Genomic DNA, 19,727 nt, shown 5'->3' with positions numbered 1-19,727 from the left:
TAATGTTTTAATTCATAAATTTCTTATTTTGTTGAGTATGAAATGCGACGAAGTTTTCCATCATTATTTCGAGATTCGACTTTTTGGGTGCTTGAGGAGCAGTAGGTGCTTCCTTTTGAAAACCAGGTGATGGTTGACTGGGAGCAAATAACGTGTTGTTATTCTTGTAAGAGAAATTAGAGTGATTCCTCCAAGATGGTTGTAAGTATTTCAGTATGGGTTCCCTTGGGCATAATTTACTTGGTCGGATGGGATTCCAACCAATAATTGACATTCGAAGGTGATGTGTCCAGGAACTTCACATATCTCACAATTTGGAGTTACCACAACTATGGTAGCTGCAAGAGTTATGGTTAAACTTTCGATCTTTTAAGAAAGGGCGTCTACTTTGGCACTGACATGGTCTATGCCATTAACTTCACACATGTCGCTCTTTGTTTGGTACTTCTCCATAGGAGTTCACCCACTTCCCCATTGATAATGATTTTATGCCATGTTCTCAATGAGATGATAAGCTTCCTTGAAGGGTTTATCCATTAATGTGCCTCCAGCTGCAGTGTCTATGGTTAGCCTTGTGTTGTACAAGAGACCATTGTAGAAAGTATGGATTATTAACCATTGTTCCAAGCCATGATGTGGACAGAGTCTCATCATGTCCTTGTATATTTCCCATGCTTCAAAGAGTGATTCTCCATCCTTTTGTCTAAATCCATTAATTTGGATCCTTAGCATAACAGTATTGCTAGGTGGGAAATATCAAGCTAAGAAGGCTTTCTTCAATTCATTCCATTTTGTGATGGAGTTTGAGGGTAGTGACTGGAGCCAAGCTCTACCTCTAGCTTAATCTCTTAAAGAAAGTGGGAAAAAACGGAGTCTTATTGCTTATGGATTGAAACCATTAGCTTTTATCGTGTATGCGTACTGCACAAACACTGATAAATGGAGATTAGGATCCTCGATGGGATTTCCTGAGAATTAGTTTTGCTGCACAATTTGTAACTAAGCGGGTTTCAACTCGAAATTGTGTGCCTCGATGGTAGGAGGTGCAATACTCAAGTGTGGCACCTCTTGGGACGGAGCAGCGAAATCCTTAAGAGGACGGTTTATGTTTGTAGCAACCATTTATGGGATATCGAACTGGACACACAACTGTCTGATTTGGCATCTTAGGTGAATAAAACACTCGAATTCATTGATGGGTTATGTTAGCTTGTCCTCTGAAGAATGAGTGTTTGGCATACAACCAACTAACTAGTAGGTAAATATAACCAAATAGTTCCTTAGTCTATACGGTGCAACAACAGAGTTACGATATTGACTAAATTGATCCCCGACAACAACGCCAAAAACTTAATATGGATAATCCACAAGAGTGCAAAATCAGTTGTAGTTTTAAAGATATCGAACCCACAGAGACCAACAGTCAAACTTATCGTTATCTAGCGATGCTATGTAAATTTGAGGCTACAATTCTTAGGGAGACAAAAATTTAAGTAAATTGAAATTCAAAATGGACTTTGTTTGGCAAATCGAATGAAAATAAGACCATAATGTAATTTCCAACCGTACTTTGGGGACTCAGATAAATCTCGGTGTTTTGTTTTGGTTCAAACTGATTTTCCGAGGAAATACAGATTTAAAAACACTACTCACTCTCGTGCAGCCCGCGTTATGCCTCAAAACTGCAATTGCTATACACTGCTCTGCAAACTTCAATTTCGAGCCAATTTTGGAAAATCGATAATTCCATATTAATCGATAAAGCGCTGTCGCTATTTTTAAAAAATTAAAAATCTAAACTTTTCTAATCGGATACCGGTCTCACACTGTCGCGCTATTGATCTGAATGCTCTCGCTATCGCGCAAAATGCTTCACTTTAAAAGCAAAATTTTAGAACCGAGATAAATTAAAACTAAAACAGATGCCAAATGATTTACCGAGTCCCATCGGAACGATGATCCTCACATACCGAACTTGAATAACTTAGCCGGATATAACTGATACAAAACTCATGTTATAATTACTATGCATACAAAGGAGAGACATGAACATGATGATGATAATGATATTCATTTAAAACTTAGAAGCAAAAACAAAAGCAAACCCAATAAAAGAAACAATATTATGACTCTAAGTAGACAAGTGCAGAAAAATAAAGTGATTAAATGAACCTGAAATTAAATGTGAGAAGTATAATGTAATTGAACTTCGAATGCCAACAAGATTGTTCGATCAAAGCATACAACAAAAGCCTAAAGTCACTAAGGTGTAGTAGTTCTGCAATGTGACAAAGCTACGACTTTACAATGGCGAGTTTTCTACTTAAAACTAAATTTCCAAAACTTGCACGATATTACGATATAACTTGGATACCTCAAACCTACAAATTAAACCTATATATAGTGTTTCAACTAGTAGAAAACATCAAGAATTCGTGCTAAGGAAGTGGTAGAAAAGTATGGGAAGTGGGAGAAACTCATTCCACGCAACTACTATTTTTCAGCTCCTAAAGCCCATTCCGGACGCCACAACCTCATGGTGAATTCCATGAGTGTTAACTTGGTAAACGAGGGTTGACTGGGGATCATGACAAACACCATGAACTTCAGGGTGTATTTTTTACATTTCCTTCAAGGTGGGTGGCGCCTCATGGCTGCCATGTCATGACAAACACCATGGAGGTTGCCACCAGTACATTTTCTTCATTTCTTCTTCGTTTTAAGTCATTTTCATCCCATTTTCTCGCGTACCGTCTCCTACCTGTAAAGTACCTAAAATACAGACAATATGCCAACATAACACAATAAAAAGGGAATAAAATTTACTAAAATGACGCGCTTATCGAGTCAGAAACGTGATACATTTCATGGTTTTCATGAGTCACGCTCGTATTGTTATGGGTCTTAAGATTCAAGAGCTGATCAAAGATCTTGAGAATGCTCATTCTCAAACAGATTCTTGAAGGAAGGCTAAGGTGGAAGATGATCAGATGCAACGATAATTGCAAAGAGAATTCAAGATTTTGTATAAAAATATGGTAACAGGGGAATCTTGCGAAGACTCAAGGAACCTGAGTCAGCAAGAGGTAGAGATAGAGGAAATTGATGTCATTGAGAATAGGATTTGTATAGAGGAACACAAGGTAGGAGGTTATGAATGTACATAATTTGTTATATTTGCATTGGAAGAAAAAAGGATAGTGAAACCTTAGGAAAAAGGAATAATTATCAAAATTTTGGGGAGAAAATAAGTTTCAAGGCTCTAGAGAATCGTCTTCAACAGCTATGACCGAGAAAAGGAATGTTGAGTATAGTTAATCTTGGACATGATTACTACCTTGTCACATTTATTAGCGAAGAGGATCATCAAACCGTGCTTACGGAAGGCATGTGGCTCATATATGACCATTATCTCATAATGCGTGAATGGATTCCTAATTTTTGTCCTTCCAATTATGTGGTTGAACAATTGGTTGTGTGGGTTCGCATTTCGAGTCTTCCCATTGAGTATTATGATCAAAAGGTTCTAACCTTCATAGGCAATCAAATTAGTAAGGCTATCAAGGTGGACAAGAACACTATCACAAAGGAACAAGTGAAGTATGCGAGACTATGCATTCAAGTTGATCTTTCTAGACCCCTTATTGCTATGTTCGTGATCAAAGTTCGACACCACAAAGTTCTATGTCTAAGTTGTGGGAAGTATGGGCATTATGTCGGGAATTATCCAGATAAAGTTCTTACACATCACGGCAAGACTTAGGATAAGGAATTAGGAAACAATGATGCTAAGGGTGTTACTTCGAAACCCAATGCTCAAGAAATCATCAAAGGCCCATGGATGATAGTGTAAAAAATAAGAAGAAGGAAACTAGATGATTCAGGGACCAATCTTAATACAATTTTAAATAAAGGCGTGAAGGAGACTAACACGAGTAAAAGGTCTTATTTTTCAACCCTGATGGAGGAAGGGGAAGACAGGAATATGACTCCTACTGAGAGACAAGATAGGAATGACGACTCTTTTATTAATGATCAGATCTCACCTGACTTAAATATGCAACATTTGAAAGAAGCTAAGGAATCCCAACAGGATGATCAACAACAGCTACAAGGGTCACATAAGAAGAGGCAAGACAAACCAAGAGGGAAGAAAGGTGCTAATATCTCTAAGGGGTATCTAATAATTTATTTTAATATTTTTTTATTAAAATAAATTTTAATTCTTTATGTATTATATAAGTGATGGACATACCCTATCAGTGTGACGTAATTTGACAGGATTATTACGTGATAGCAAAAATAGTTGAATATTTATTTAATTTTTTTTCAAAACTCGTAATCTTAGTTCAACTATTTTTCTCTATCAAGTGGGAGAATTTAACACGTCAATTAGATAAAATTGAGAAACAAATATTCTTTATTTATTGTTTTAGAGACTTATCCTGAGGATATTATATTCTTATGTTAATAATATAATTTATGACTATTTGTGATATGTATCCTCAATAATAGTTAAAGTAAAATCTCATATTTTTCCGTTGCATATAAAATAATATATCTGTTTGAGTTTTGAGTATGTTATTAAGATGTTGTATATAATCCTATATTTGAAATTTTAGGGATTTGATCTCACTCAAATGATGATAAATCTTTTATATGACCATCATATTCTTTTATATGAAATTAATTGAATAATAATATTCTAATTACGTGCAAAATATGTGATTGAACTCTAATAATGATATATTATACCACCACTTCTTTGTTTAATTTTACAATAAAAATAAAATTAGTATCTCATTGTATAATCAGAGTATTTAATATTAGTGGACTCTGATAAATCTTTATCCTATTAGATTAGTGGCAGTGCACGTGTACACAATCATATAACCTGGAAAGTTTTAGATATTATTCTCATATTGTCATACATTCTTGCATGCACCATAAAATATGACACATTTTAAGAAGACTTCAAAATATTAATAACTTTAAAAAGTCTTATTATATTATACATAGATATATATTATTCTTTTAATCTCAGAAAATATTATAATTTGATATTTATGTCGATATTGAAAAGACATAATAATTATTTACCATGCAATAATATTGTGTTATTCTATCTTTATTAGTCCATATATGTCTGATCATAATATGAAGGTTCAAGTAACTATCAAGAATTATATTGTGTTATGAAGATACTTATGATTAAATATAATTACTCTTGCAATAGGATATGCCTATATGTAATTATTATTCTTAGACCTACGTGGATATTCTATGACCTTTAATTTGAAAATTCATTAGTAAAATCACTGACCATACACATGAATAAGTTTTATGATATTTGAGTTAGTGGGAGTTTATCATTAGCATATTCAAATGTTTGAGCCATTTTTAATAACACATTTCTCTTAACTTAAATATGTTACTCTAAATTCATAATGTTTTATACAAGACAAGTGGTGAGTCTTTAACATGTATGATTTGTTTTTTTATTGGATGTAATTTTTGCAATGTTGTAATTTATTACTCTTTTGATTGATTAATGTTTTTGACAATTATGATATTTTAATATTAAATTAATTTGTTAATAATTAATTATCGTCATCCAAATAAGAGATGGTTAGATTAATTAATTAATTAATTAATTATAATTGACATAATTAATTATAATAAATTATATGATGGTCAATTCTTATAAATTAATAAATGAATTAGTTGAATTTTGTACCAGCTTAATGAGAGATCCTTATCCTTAACCGTTTAATTATTTAAACATTATTCTATTAGACGATTAACATACAATAAAAACCCTATGACAACACTCTCATCAATTTCTATAAGGTACACAATTATTATTATTATTATTGACTATTTTATAGTATAACAATATACTATAATTTGTATCTATAGATAATCAAAAGTTTATCTTAAATAGATTAATCTATATCTCTTGCTTATAAAAATATAAATAAAGCCAAAACTCAGGTCACTATTATTTATTTATTTTTAAACTGTTCTCTAATTCTGAGTCAAATTAATATGTTTTAAACTAGCAAAAGAATACATTGGAATAATTAAACTTTCCGGTTACTGTATGGTTGTGATTTATTTAATTTTCATTTGGGAAGAAGAATATTCATAATTTTTTTAAGAAATAGAATCAGTGTTTATGTTTTCTAACGTATATGTATATATTTTTTATTGTTTATTGAAACACTTATAAAATAAAAAAAATAGATTGTCTTTTAACAATAATAGTAACTATTAAGAATTTTTTTTAAATATCCAGATTTTTAATTTTTTTTTCAAAAATACACCATTTTTCCAAAAAATTACAAAAATGAGCATTTTTTGCCCTATTTTTGTACGTGGGCGCCACCCTATTTGGCGCCTACCCTTAAGGGGTAGGGCAAGTCGCCACTAGGAGTGGCGCCTACACTCAATTTATTATTTTATTTTTATTTTTTTAATATGTTTTTTTTAAATTTTTTTAATTTATGAATTTATATTTTTTATAAATTATATTAATTTATATTAATACATATATATAAATAAAATTATTTACAAGATATATATATATATTAATTTATATATATATATATATATATATATATATATTAATTTATATATATATTAATTTAATTTATAAGTAATTAATATTATTTATAAATTTTTGGGAGAATTAGGGTTAATCATGTTAAGGTTAATTAATCAATTATAATTAGGGTTTATTGATCGGTTATATTTAGAGTTTGGTAGTTATGACCTAATTCAAACCCTAATTCCCCCTAAGACTAATTAATCAAGTGCGACACTAGTTAGGGTTAAGTAGATTGGTGTACAACCCAGATCTTTTCCTATAAATAAAGTGTTATTTCCTTACATTTTCTTCACCACTATTTCCTATCACTTTCTCAATCAAGTTGAGTTCATGGCATCCCCCAGACCGTCGTCATGGGAGCAGACATCATCCAGGCGGCCGGATCCAGAACCAGTAATCTTAAAAAGGGACGGGCATGTTATTTTCTCACCTGTGAAACCCCCAATGGAGATGAAACTTTGGAACATCCGTTCATTGGACCAACTAAAAAGATCATTGATGTCTTGGTGTAGCACCTCAAATTTGCACCTGTCATTGTACATACATTTTCATATTAGGTCATAGCATATCATGGTCCATTGCATAGCATTTGCATAATCCTCTTTTGCCTCAAGTGCAAGCCAATCAAGGAATTAGGTCAAACTGATCAGGAGATCAGTCAGCCAAGCAAGCAAGCACAATTCTCAAGGAGCCAAGGCCCTAGGGTTTGTCCAACAAGTTCACATGACTTGGAGGTCCATTTGAAGTGTTCAAGTCAAGGGTTGAAGGCTCAGAGGTCACCAGTTCATGCACAGTCAGCCAGAAACCCTAAAAGTCAATTGTTGGTCAACTGTCCATTTAATCAGTGATTTGATGATTGGATTTGGTTTGAGAGAGTTTATTCATGTCCCAATAGGCCTCATGTATCATGTCAAACACCATCATGGAAGAATTCGAAGCCAAATCAGAAGTTTCCAAAAATGGAAACTGGACCTGTAACTGAAACTTACCAAAAATGGAAAGTCTTGATCCTCAAAACTACATCATGATACAAGCCTCAAATGAATTTTTGCCCGACATGAAAGTTGAAGATCTTGTTCTCCCATTTCCAAAAAGTCCAAGAACTCTCAATTCCCATGTGTGGTTGGCAAGTTATGATCGAATCGATTTCAGAAATTCTTGAACTTCAAAAGGCCATATCTCTCAAACCATTTGGCCAATTTTGGTGGGGTTTTTTCCTACAAGTCACATTTGATCCCCTCTTTCCAAAAATATAAATTTCATGAGCCAAAACTTCACCAATCAAAATGGCATTTTTTGACCTATTTCATTTAAATGCAAGTTTGACCAAGAGTTGACTTTTTGATATAAACACTTTTCTAACATTTGACCAATTGGAACAGCTCAGGAATGTCATTTAGAATGTGTTTGCAAGCTCATTTTATGCATTACATGAAGCCATTACTTGGTTGCTTGAATTGTAAGGAAAGTACAAATTCACCATGACTATCCATGCTATCCACCATACCATACTTTGTACTCCTAAACAAAAACTTAAACCTGATTTTGCTGTCAATTATGAACACATTTTGCAGCCAAAAAACCAGTAGTACAAGGGGCCATGCCAAGTTGCTAAGGAATTGGGAAAAAGGTACTTTGCAACCATTCCACACCATACTTCCACACCTTGCTTTGTACCATGACAGCAGACATTATGCAGCAGATTTTCTGTCATTTTTGAATTTCAATAGCAAGCACACAAGCCATATTGGATAGGAAAACCAAGAGAACTTCACTGATGCATTGATACACATCCTTGGCCACTCTTGAAAACTCTGTCACAACATCCTGCAAAGAAAAAAAAAACCCTTGGCAACTGTTTTCACCATACCTCCATGCCATAACTTGTACTGTCACATGAGACTAGCAGCAGCCACAAGCCAACAGACTGCAGAAAACACTCCTGGCTTGGCATTTTTCTGTCAAAAACTTTGCAAAACCACAAAGAACATAGAACAGCACATTAGAAACACCATTTTCCTGCCATGAGGAAAACTGCTAGCAGCATACCACTCTCTCTCAAAAATTCACTTGGCTTGGCATTTCAAAACTTTCTGTAAAAACACTACAGACCAAGCATTGCCCTACCTCAAGCAACATCCAATTAGCCTGGCCCTTGCTCTCCCACCACCAAGCAACCATGACAGCAAACTTTCACACATACATAGAGCAGTAGCAGCATACCACAATCACCTTCACTCATTTTCCAACCTCATCCTTGCTATTGGCATTTTATCTTGGCTGTCAAAACACAAAAGAACAAAAACCAAGCATTGTAACCCTGCCATGAAAAACCAGTAGCAGAACCAACCTTGCCTTGCCTTGCATTTCCTAAAAATCCTGTCAAACTCCAAGCCTTGCATTGCATTTTCCACATCTCTTCATCATGTTAAACCAACAGCAGCCAACCTAACCAAAAAAAAAACAAACCAACTGCATACAGTATTCTAAAACCTCACCTTGCTATTCCTTTTGCATTTCAAACTTCCTGTCAAACACCACAGACCAAACCCTTGCCCCTATTTCTCTCATCTGTCCAAACTTCCAAAAGAGACCTGAGCCTAGCCTTGCTTTGCTTTTTCCTCCATCATTCATCATTTTGAACTCTGTTGGCAGCCACTTGATAGCAAAAAACCAGAAATCCTTCATCCTAAAAAACCTTCATTTTGTGTAAAAGACTGTCCCAAACCAAAAGAACTTAAGCATGGCATCTTGTTGTTTCCATATCCATTCATCAAAATGAAAACAGCTAGCCACTATCACACAACAAAACCTTGTACTCTCAAGCCTCTTCTTGCATTTTCTAAAACACAGTCCAAAAAACTCCACATAACCAAGCCTGGCTTTTGTTGAAACACCATCCAAACTGCATTGTGAACCATTGCAATCACTTTTTTTTTTCACCTATAGAGGCTCCTTCTAGTACTGTTTTCAAGAGAGCATCATCCATGACAGCCAAGCATTGAACTCCATTTCAAGCCTCTACAAGTCAAACAACCTTCACCATTCATCATCAGGAGGGCTCTAGGACAACTGTTTCACTTCAAAACCATCAAAGAGCATCTGTACACAACTGTCCTTCAAAAATAGGTATGGGCTCGATCTCCATGATTTTTCAAATTACCACATGCTTTCAAAAGGTCTTTCTATGCTGATTGTCATGATGCTTTCACTTTTTGAAATGGTTGCTTATTCATGAAGATATATTGCTTTGAAGTTTGATGTCAAGTTTTGTTTTTGCTCGATTCTTGACTTGTCTGTTGTTTTAATGAAAAATGATGATGGATTCTTGTTGACCTTGCCATGCTGATCATTTCCATATATTCAATTTTGGTTTTTGGGCAAGTTTGTGAAATCATGATTTGGGGATGGTGATGAACAGTGAAACCCTAACTTTCAAAATATTTTCCCAGATTTTCTGCCCCATTTCTCACGTGCATGGCTCTTCATTCTACCAGCCAATAGAAACATTTCAACCCTTGCCCAAAACGACTGTGTTTGGTTAAGTGACTCATGATATTACAACTTTGCCATTCTTGCTCCATTTATTTCATTTCAATTTCACATTTTATAACCAATCTTCCAAAAATCATAACTTGCTCATTTTTGATCCAAATTCAATGGGATTTTTTGTGTTGTGTTCATCATGATCTCTACTTTTTTATCATTATTTTTCCAGAATTTTTGGATGAGTGGTTTTTAAATGTTGCTAGGGTTTGTAACATGTGACCAATTTTTGTACACTTTGCCAAATCAATTGTGAAATGATAAGAATGTATCCAATGACTCCCAAATTTTTTGTGCTTAAACTAGACACATTCATGGTGATTTTGGTGTAGAGTTTGTGAATTTATCATTTGTGGTTTGTGAGTTATGATTTTTTGAATTAGGGTGTGACAATTTGTGTCACACCATTAATGTCCAACTTCATGATTTTCATTGCCATGCTTCCTTACCTCCAAATGACTTGATTTTTTGCATGAACCTGCTCTTATATGTCTAGTTTACATGTAAATTTTCTTGGAATTATTTGTGGCATTTTCCAATTGTTTGAGATTTTCTCCCCTGCTTGGTCATATGTTGACTTCGTGTGACACATGTTCCCATTTCATTTGTGAAATCCTCATACTTTATTGGATGGACACGAAATTTTACATGAGATAACTAGACATCCTCATCTTTGCCATGGTTTTAGTCCCATTCATTTATCATACACCATTCCTGACTTATGATTTTTCTAAGTTGATGCATGTTTGGTTGACTTCATTGAGCATGTTCAAAATTGCTTTGACTTTCTGATTTTCATTGACTGCCTTCCACTTATCCAAATGAGATGAAATTTGACATGCTTACCATGCTATGTGTTAGGTTTGATCATGATTTATTTGGTGATTTTTGGAAATGTTTTAGTTTGCTTTTGATGCAAGTCTTGCTGTTGACTTCTGTGAGTTTCTGTTTGCCATATTTTGACCTAATTTGTTCATGAAATGATGATAGTGATTGATATGAATGTGAACCCAATTGGCTTTGTTTCCTAATTGTTTGAACATGATTTTGGATACTTACCCCTTGCTGTTTTGACTTTCTTAATCTCTTTTGACCCTAGGCTTGCCCTAGTGGTCCTGTTACTCACCTTTGAGCTTGTGTTTTCAGGTTGACCATCAAGTGGCCATTAAGACCAATTCTTTTTGATTGAGCTCAATCAAATATCATTGACTAACTTGTGTGTTTTGTAGGTGGCTTGGCTCACATGCCCTAAGCCTTGTGCCTTGCACATCCATGTGCCTCTAATTGACTGTTGGTGTCTGTTTCTGTTTTTGTTGTTTGAAGTTGCATACTAACATCTGCTTGACTGTTTCAGGTGCTTTAGTTGCTTTTAGTTCCTTGTGAACTTTTGCTTTGCTTTGCTTGTATAAGCAATTTGCATTGAGGTATGTCTCCTTGTCTTCATGTAGTCTGGAAGACCTGGCCTGTTACTTGGCCAGGCAACTGTCTGAAGTCCTCCTTAAGAGGCAATGTTTGTGGATGTTTAATTTTGTCCTTGCATAGAGTCAAAGACCTCCTAAGTGAAGAGGCAATTGGTGGAAGGTAGGGATATGCAATCTATCCCCCACTATTCAGTGTGTCATCTGCGTTGCTCACACCACTGTGTTGATGCATTACAGATACAAACCCAAGATCTTGTACAATTGTACAGTTGAGTCAGTTTTAAATGTGTAGAAGGGTTCCCGCTTTCTGAACCCACACATTCTTGTCTTGAGCTCTCCCAGGCCAGGGATAAGAGCTGTGAAGTCTTATCTTCACTCACCTTTCATCTGCTTCACCTTAGCCCCTCAATGGCAAGGTTAAGAGCACATTCACCCAGTTCCAGAGGTTTGTTTGTTGAGGTTGATATGACCCCTCGACTAAAACCCAACCCTTGTTTGAGCCTCTTGTGTGCATATAGTGTGTGCTACCTGTGCTTGTGTTTGTTTGACTTGCTTCCTGTGCAAGTTAGGATTAGTTTAGACTTGCTTCCTGTGCAAGTTAGGTTTTGCTTGGCTTGCTTCCTGTGCAAGTTAAGTGTGTGTGGCTTGCTTCCTGTGTGAGCCATGCTTAGGATAGGTTGGCCCTTGTGCCATTTAGCTAGAAACCTTAACTTAGGGATGATTTTGCATGATAACATCTAGGCTCGAGTCGTAGTCTCCCTAGTTGTGTCTCCCTCTGTTATCTGGTTAGGCTAGTCCTTTATCCCTCTGTAGGGGAACTACATCGCCCTGATCTTCATACCAGATGAAGTATGTAGGCAGGAGATTGAGCTGATCTCTCCGGGCGCCCTTTTTTTCCTTTTTGTGTGGATTGTCTGACAATTGCTAGGCTCGAGTGCCTGACTCCTTAGCAATTCGTTGTCTGTTTGTTTGAATGTGTGCTTGACAGTTATAGGCTCGAGTCTCCGACTCCCTATTAACTTGTTGCGTTGTTGTGTGCTTGGAAGCTGATGTAAGTCCATCGAGTGGCATTTGGGTTCCAGTGTGCGTGTGTTTGGTTCGGATGCTGATGTAAGCCCAGCAATTGGCATTCAGGCTCCATGTTTGCCTTCTTTGTGTGTGTTTTGGTTCGGATGCTGACATAAGTCCAGTGATTGGCAGTCGGGCTCCACGTTTGCCTGTGTTTTGTTTGTTTGTGTGCGTGTCAGCCGAGCTACGAATGCTCTGATTCTTCTCTCGTCCGAGAAGATACGTATGCATAGGATGCGACATCCTAGCGAGCATGTGTCGTTTCCCCAGTCCGAACTACTTCGACTTTGATGTCTATGCCTGATAGACTAAGTAGGCCCAGGATGCGACATCCTGCCGAGTCAGTTTCAGTCAGTCTCTTGCGTTTCTTTCAGCCAGTATGTGTGAGTATTTGAGCAGTGTTTAGCAACCATTTTCCTTTCTATTGTGCGTGGATCCCGTCGAGTACGACGGATGCGTAGGGGTGCTAATACCTTCCCTTCGCATAACCGACTCCCGAACCCATTCTCTTTGGTCGCGAGACCATGTTCTTTCCAGGTTTACTCTGAGCGTTTCCTTTCCCTCTTTTGGGATAAATAACGCACGGTGGCGGCTCTGTTGTTCTTTCTTTTCCCGCCGGTTTTTCGCGCGATGCGACACTTGGTTAGAGGGAGATTACCAACCTGGTGAAGTCATCAGAAGGATTCAGAGGCTTAGAAAAAGTATCTCATTTGAAACTGGAGAAACGGTATGTTCGTGGGTTGAAGTTGAAAGCGACATTGATTGCATCCAAATGATGCATGGATCAGACGACATAGTGTTAACTGTTGTAATTTCCTAGATTTTAAGGGTTGTTTGTGATGTTGTTTGTGTATTTGCTATTATTGTAGTACTTGTTCTTGTTTTAGTACTTGTTCTTGTTCCAGTATGTGTTTTTGCTTTAGTAATTGTTGTTGTAATGTTAGATGTTTGTGTTTGTTGTTTCAATGTCATCTTCTATTTGGAATAAAAAGTAAACTTTATTGATAAATAGCATTGGTACACAGAGTTATGAAGTAATACAACTATGTAGTCGAAGTAGATCCACGATATGGACATTTGTTCTTATTATGCCCCAGTTGTCGACATATGCTACACTTCCTCTGCATTTTCTCTGCGACGTCCATTTCAGTTCTAATGCGCCTGCTGTTTGGGCGACCACTTTTATTCCGCCGCATCGATTCGTTGTGCCAAACAATTTCCCCGTCATACTCTGGCCAATACGCCTCCAATGCTACCACCGGAAAGGGATTGTCGTATACATTGAGCAATGTTGCAACTTTGTAGATGGGAGACACTAGCGATAATGCATCGAAGTGGCTGTGTGAACACGCTGCAATGACATGGGAACAAGGCATACGATAGGCCTGAAATTGACCACAGTCGCACCAACGGTCTGGTATTAGGACCCTATACTCTTGTCTGGGCAGCCCTTGGTTGAGGTCAATTGTTTCCTTGACACTAAAAGTGTGGCCATGGCGGTCGAATTCCATAACCCGATGGCTATTGGCTTTGGCAGATTCTTGCCTCATAAACTTCATGCAGGCATCACTATATACTTGACTCGTCTGCAACACTTCATGCCAGCGCCTGCCTCTTGTTACGAACAACGTTGCCATCCGAAAATAGGTCGCACTCACTAATGCGGTTTCCGGGAGGTTACGTATGCCCTTAAAGACGCCGTTCATTGATTCCACAAGATTTGTTGTCATGTGGCCCCACCTCACCCCATCGTCGTATGATCTAGTCCACTTCGCTCTGTCGATATTATTGATCCACCTCCCTGCATCAGAATTTGCCAACACTATTTCCCGGCGGTAGTATTGTAATCCAGGTTGGTTTAATGCATACCCCGCGTTTATCAAATGTTGCTTCAAGAAGTTATCCTTGAACTCCCGCATAAAATTTTGAGCAATATGCCTGATGCAGTAGACATGGGTAGACGGGGGGTCATGCCAACCATTTGCTGGATTATTGTATGCACTGTCTATTGAAGCGTGCCTGTCAGAAATCACACAGATGCCAGCTTGTGGAGTCACGTGCGTTCGGAGATTCTTAAGGAAGAAACTCCAAGCAGCAGCCGTTTCTCCTTCTAACAATGCAAAGGCTATTGGGAAAATATTAGAATTTCCATCTTGTTCGACCGCCATCAGTAACGATCCTTTGTATTTCCCATACAGCCAAGTTCCATTGACTTGAACAAGTGGTTTGCAGAATGTGAAACCGATGATGCAGGGACGAAATGCCCAGAAAAGTCTATGGAATATTCCATTACCTTCTAGACGAGTTCCGTCAGGGGATTGTGCCGGCAAGGTCTCCATTATAGAAACCGTCCCAGGTGAATACAATCGTAGTGCAGCCAGGTAGCGTGGAAGTTGTTTGTATGATTCCTCCCAATTACCGTATACCAGTTCAATTGCCTTGGTTTTCGCTAACCAAGCCTTTCTGTATGACGGTGTATATTTGAAAACAGCCACACAATGGGAGATAATAGTTTTGACCTTCAGTGACGGGTCAGCCTCAACTAGAGGTAATATGGAATGGCAGATCATATCATGGCTAAGTTTGCGATGATCCTGTGCCATGTTGGTGTTGACGCAAATGTGAGCTTGAGAAATGGACCCTATCACCCACGCATTATGTTTCTTCTTGTACGATGCCATCAACCTATACCCACACTCCGGATTTTTGCATACAATAACGTATCTTTCCGGATTTGATTTGATAACATCGTAGTCAACACAGTTTTTCAAGTGCCAGTTCTTTATTGCTAACAGACACTCTTCCTTGGTCCGAAATTGGTCACCCTTCTTTAAGTCCTCATCAGACCTCATATATGGGTTGTAGAACATATCTGATGAGGGCTCATCCTCGCCCAAGTTAAGGGTTGTGAAGTGCGCAGGCGGTGAGTAGCGTTGCACTATAGGTATTTGAACTTGGTCTTCGTCTTCAGAATCACGGTTCACCAAGTCATCAACCACGTCTTCAACATCATCAACCACATCGTCTTCAACGTGGTGCTCAACATCTTGTTCGTCATCAATCACAGGATCAATAACCTATGACTGAATATTCTGAGTTGGTTGAAATTGTTCCAACACAATGTACAACACTATGTATTCGTAACCAGAATACTCATGGTTACGAAACATGTATTGTGTCTCCATGTCATTTTGAATCAATGACTTATAAAACTTGACAGAGTTATTTTCTGAAAAGAAAGGTTGTTGATAAAAAATTTGGGACACGGGTTGTCTTAGTTTGGACTCAATCTTCCTTTTCAGATAAGAGAAGTCAGCTCCTCTATTTAGACAAAAACAAGTGCATTCGGTGTTTCTAAATAGGAAGCCAGACATATCACATTCATAAGTCTCACCATTGACGTGAGCTTTGATTTTGTATTGTGATGAAGATGCCATGTTTTGTGAAGGTTTTGTGAAGATATTGTGAAGATATATGTGAAGATTTTTTGAAGATTGCTGTGAAGATATTGTGAATACCTTTGTGAAAATGTGTGTGAATATTTATACTGCAAGATTCCGACACATCTTTGCATGCATGTCTTCAACCAAGCCTTCCCCAAGAGCAACGCATGCAAAACTTGGACACGTGTAAAGCATGCAAAAATTTGGGTAGGAGCAACGCATGCAAAGTTTGCTGAGAATCTTGCAGGCTAGGTGGAGCTGCATGCATGTAATAATTTTGACACGTCTACTGCCTATCCATCAAATGTATTCTCCACCTAGCCTGAACTTAGTCTCAGAGATTCCCACGCATGCCTATCCATCAAAAGTATTCACCACCAAGTCTGCAAGATTCCCACGCATGCCTTACACGTGTCACACCTTTGCATGCAACACTCCCACCTAGTTTGTACCAATGCATGCCAACCTATCCACCTAGCCTCCACCTAGCCTAAACTTAGTCTCAGAGATTCCCACGCATGCCTATTCCTCAAAAGTATTCACCACCAAGTCTGCAAGATTCCCACGCATGCCTTACACGTGTCACACCTTTGCATGCAACACTCCCACCTAGTCTGTACCAATGCATGCCAACCTATCCACCTAGCCTCCACATAGCCTGAACTTAGTCTCAGAGATTCCCACGCATGCCTATTCCTCAAAAGTATTCACCACCAAGTCTGCAAGATTCCCACACATGCCTTACACGTGTCACACCTTTGCATGCAACACTCCCACCTAGTCTGTACCAATGCATGCCAACCTATCCACCTAGCCTCCACCTAGCCTGAACTTAGTCTCAGAGATTCCCACGCATGCCTATTCCTCAAAAGTATTCACCACCAAGTCTGCAAGATTCCCACGCATGCCTTACACGTGTCACACCTTTGCATGCAACACTCCCACCTAGTCTGTACCAATGCATGCCAACCTATTCTGCAAGCCTCCACCTAGCCTGAACTTAGTCTCAGAGATTCCCACGCATGCCTATTCCTCAAAAGTATTCACCACCAAGTCTGCAAGATTCCCACGCATGCCTTACACGTGTCACACCTTTGCATGCAACACTCCCACCTAGTCTGTACCAATGCATGCCAACCTATTCTGCAAGCCTCCACCTAGCCTGAACTTAGTCTCAGAGATTCCCACGCATGCCTATTCCTCAAAAGTATTCACCACCAAGTCTGCAAGATTCCCACGCATGCCTTACACGTGTCACACCTTTGCATGCAACACTCCCACCTAGTCTGTACCAATGCATGCCAACCTATTCTGCAAGCCTCCACCTAGCCTGAACTTAGTCTCAGAGATTCCCACGCATGCCTATTCCTCAAAAGTATTCACCACCAAGTCTGCAAGATTCCCACACATGCCTTACACGTGTCACACCTTTGCATGCAACACTCCCACCTAGTCTGTACCAATGCATGCCAACCTATCCACCTAGCCTCCACCTAGCCTGAACTTAGTCTCAGAGATTCCCACGCATGCCTATTCCTCAAAAGTATTCACCACCAAGTCTGCAAGATTCCCACGCATGCCTTACACGTGTCACACCTTTGCATGCAACACTCCCACCTAGTCTGTACCAATGCATGCCAACCTATTCTGCAAGCCTCCACCTAGCCTGAACTTAGTCTCAGAGATTCCCACGCATGCCTATTCCTCAAAAGTATTCACCACCAAGTCTGCAAGATTCCCACGCATGCCTTACACGTGTCACACCTTTGCATGCAACACTCCCACCTAGTCTGTACCAATGCATGCCAACCTATTCTGCAAGCCTCCACCTAGCCTGAACTTAGTCTCAGAGATTCCCACGCATGCCTATTCCTCCAATGTATTCACCACCAAGTCTGCAAGATTCCCACAATAGCTTCGTCTTCATGTGCAAATTGAAAGTGAATAACTCCATAGCGAAAACTTAAACTTCTTGAACTTCCAATACTGAATATCACACTTCCAATACTATACTACCTCTTTTTTCCATTATGTGTTTAAAATAATATTCAATCTTATTTAAGCTTAATTATTTATTTTAAACAACCTGATTAACTAAATTGAATTAAAAACCAATTTAAACTTTCTAAAACTGTTGTACTAAAATAATATTCAAAGCAAGATTCCCACGCATGCCTATCCATCAAATGTATTCTCCACCTAGCCTGAACTTAGTCTCAGAGATTCCCACACATGCCTTCCACGTGTCACACCTTTGCATCATCAGGTTCCACCAAGTCTTCCCCAAGACAAGACAAGTGCAACCTAATCTGCACCAATGCATGCCAACACTACCACCTAGCCTGCACCTATTCTGCAAGATTCCCACGCATGCCTTCCACGTGTCACACCTTTGCATCATCAGGTTCCACCAAGTCTTCCCCAAGACAAGATTCCCACGCATGCCTTCCACGTGTCACATCTTTGCATCATCAGGTTCCACCAAGTCTTCCCCAAGACAAGATTACCACGCATGCCTTACACTTGTCACATTTTTGCATATTCAATCTACTTGAAAACGAGTATAAATAGAAGGTCATTCTTGCAAGTTTTCATCAACCACTAAGACTTTTATTCAGAGAACTCCGACGAAACTTCTCATCCACCAAGCTTCGTTCTACATTGCAGTCATGTCTCTTCTTACCATGGGCCAAGAACACAGAGGCACTAGGGCAAACATTGCCTCATTCGTAAGTTTTTCTTGAACATTGCCTCTTTCGTATGTTTGTAATTTGTTTTTTAAAAGTCCAATCTAATGATTGTTTATATTGTTTGTTTTTAAAGGATCCCAAGAAATTTCGTCAACGTTCACACCCTATGCCTTATCCAGACCCATGTGTAGCACCTCAAATTTGCACCCATCATTGTACATACATTTTCATATTAGGTCATAGCATATCATGGTCCATTGCATAGCATTGCATTGCCTCTTTTGCCTCAAGTGCAAGCCAGTCAAGAAATTAGGTCAAACTGATCAGGAGATCAGTCAACCAAGCAAGCAAGCACATTTCTCAAGGAGCCAAGGCCCTAGGGTTGGTCTAACATGTTCACATGACTTAGGGGTCCATTTGAAGTGTTTTGGTCAAGGATTGGATGTTCAGAGGTCATCAGTCAATGCACAGTCAGTCAGAAACCCTAAAAGTCAACTGTTGGTCAACTGTCCATTTAATCAGTGATTTGATGATGGAAATTGGTTTGAGAGGTCTCATTCATGTCCAAATAGTCCTCATATATCATGTCAAACACCATCATGGAAGAATTTGAAGCCAGATCAGAAATTTCCAAAAATGGAAACTGGACCTGTAACTGAAACTTACCAAAAATGGAAAGTCTTGATCCTCAAACTTACATCATGATACAAGCTTCAAATGAATTTTTGCCCAACATAAAAGTTGAAGATATTGTTCTCCCATTTCCAAAAAGTCCAAGAACACTCAATTCCCATGTATGGTTGGCAAGTTATGATCGAATCATTTTCAGACATTCTTGAACTTCAAAAGGCCATATCTCTCAAACCATTTGGCCAATTTTGGTGGGGTTTTTTCCTACAAGTCACATTTGATCCCCTCTTTCCAAAAATGTAATTTTCATGAACCAAAA

The 19,727-nt window shown here is 38.2% G+C and overlaps 1 non-coding gene across 1 annotated transcript; it reads left to right on the top strand.

The window, feature by feature from the left end:
* Positions 1 to 625: 625 nt before the first annotated feature.
* Positions 626 to 732, top strand: LOC127098814 (small nucleolar RNA R71). Its single transcript, XR_007793508.1, has one exon. It is a non-coding gene; the product is annotated as a small nucleolar RNA R71 (small nucleolar RNA).
* The last annotated feature ends 18,995 nt before the right edge of the window (positions 733 to 19,727 follow it).

This window comes from Lathyrus oleraceus, chromosome 6, assembly GCF_024323335.1.
Source record: "Lathyrus oleraceus cultivar Zhongwan6 chromosome 6, CAAS_Psat_ZW6_1.0, whole genome shotgun sequence".
NCBI classification, from domain to species: domain Eukaryota; kingdom Viridiplantae; phylum Streptophyta; class Magnoliopsida; order Fabales; family Fabaceae; genus Lathyrus; species Lathyrus oleraceus.
Note: the sequence above shows the minus strand (reverse complement) of the source record. Positions and strands in the feature narration are given on the sequence as shown.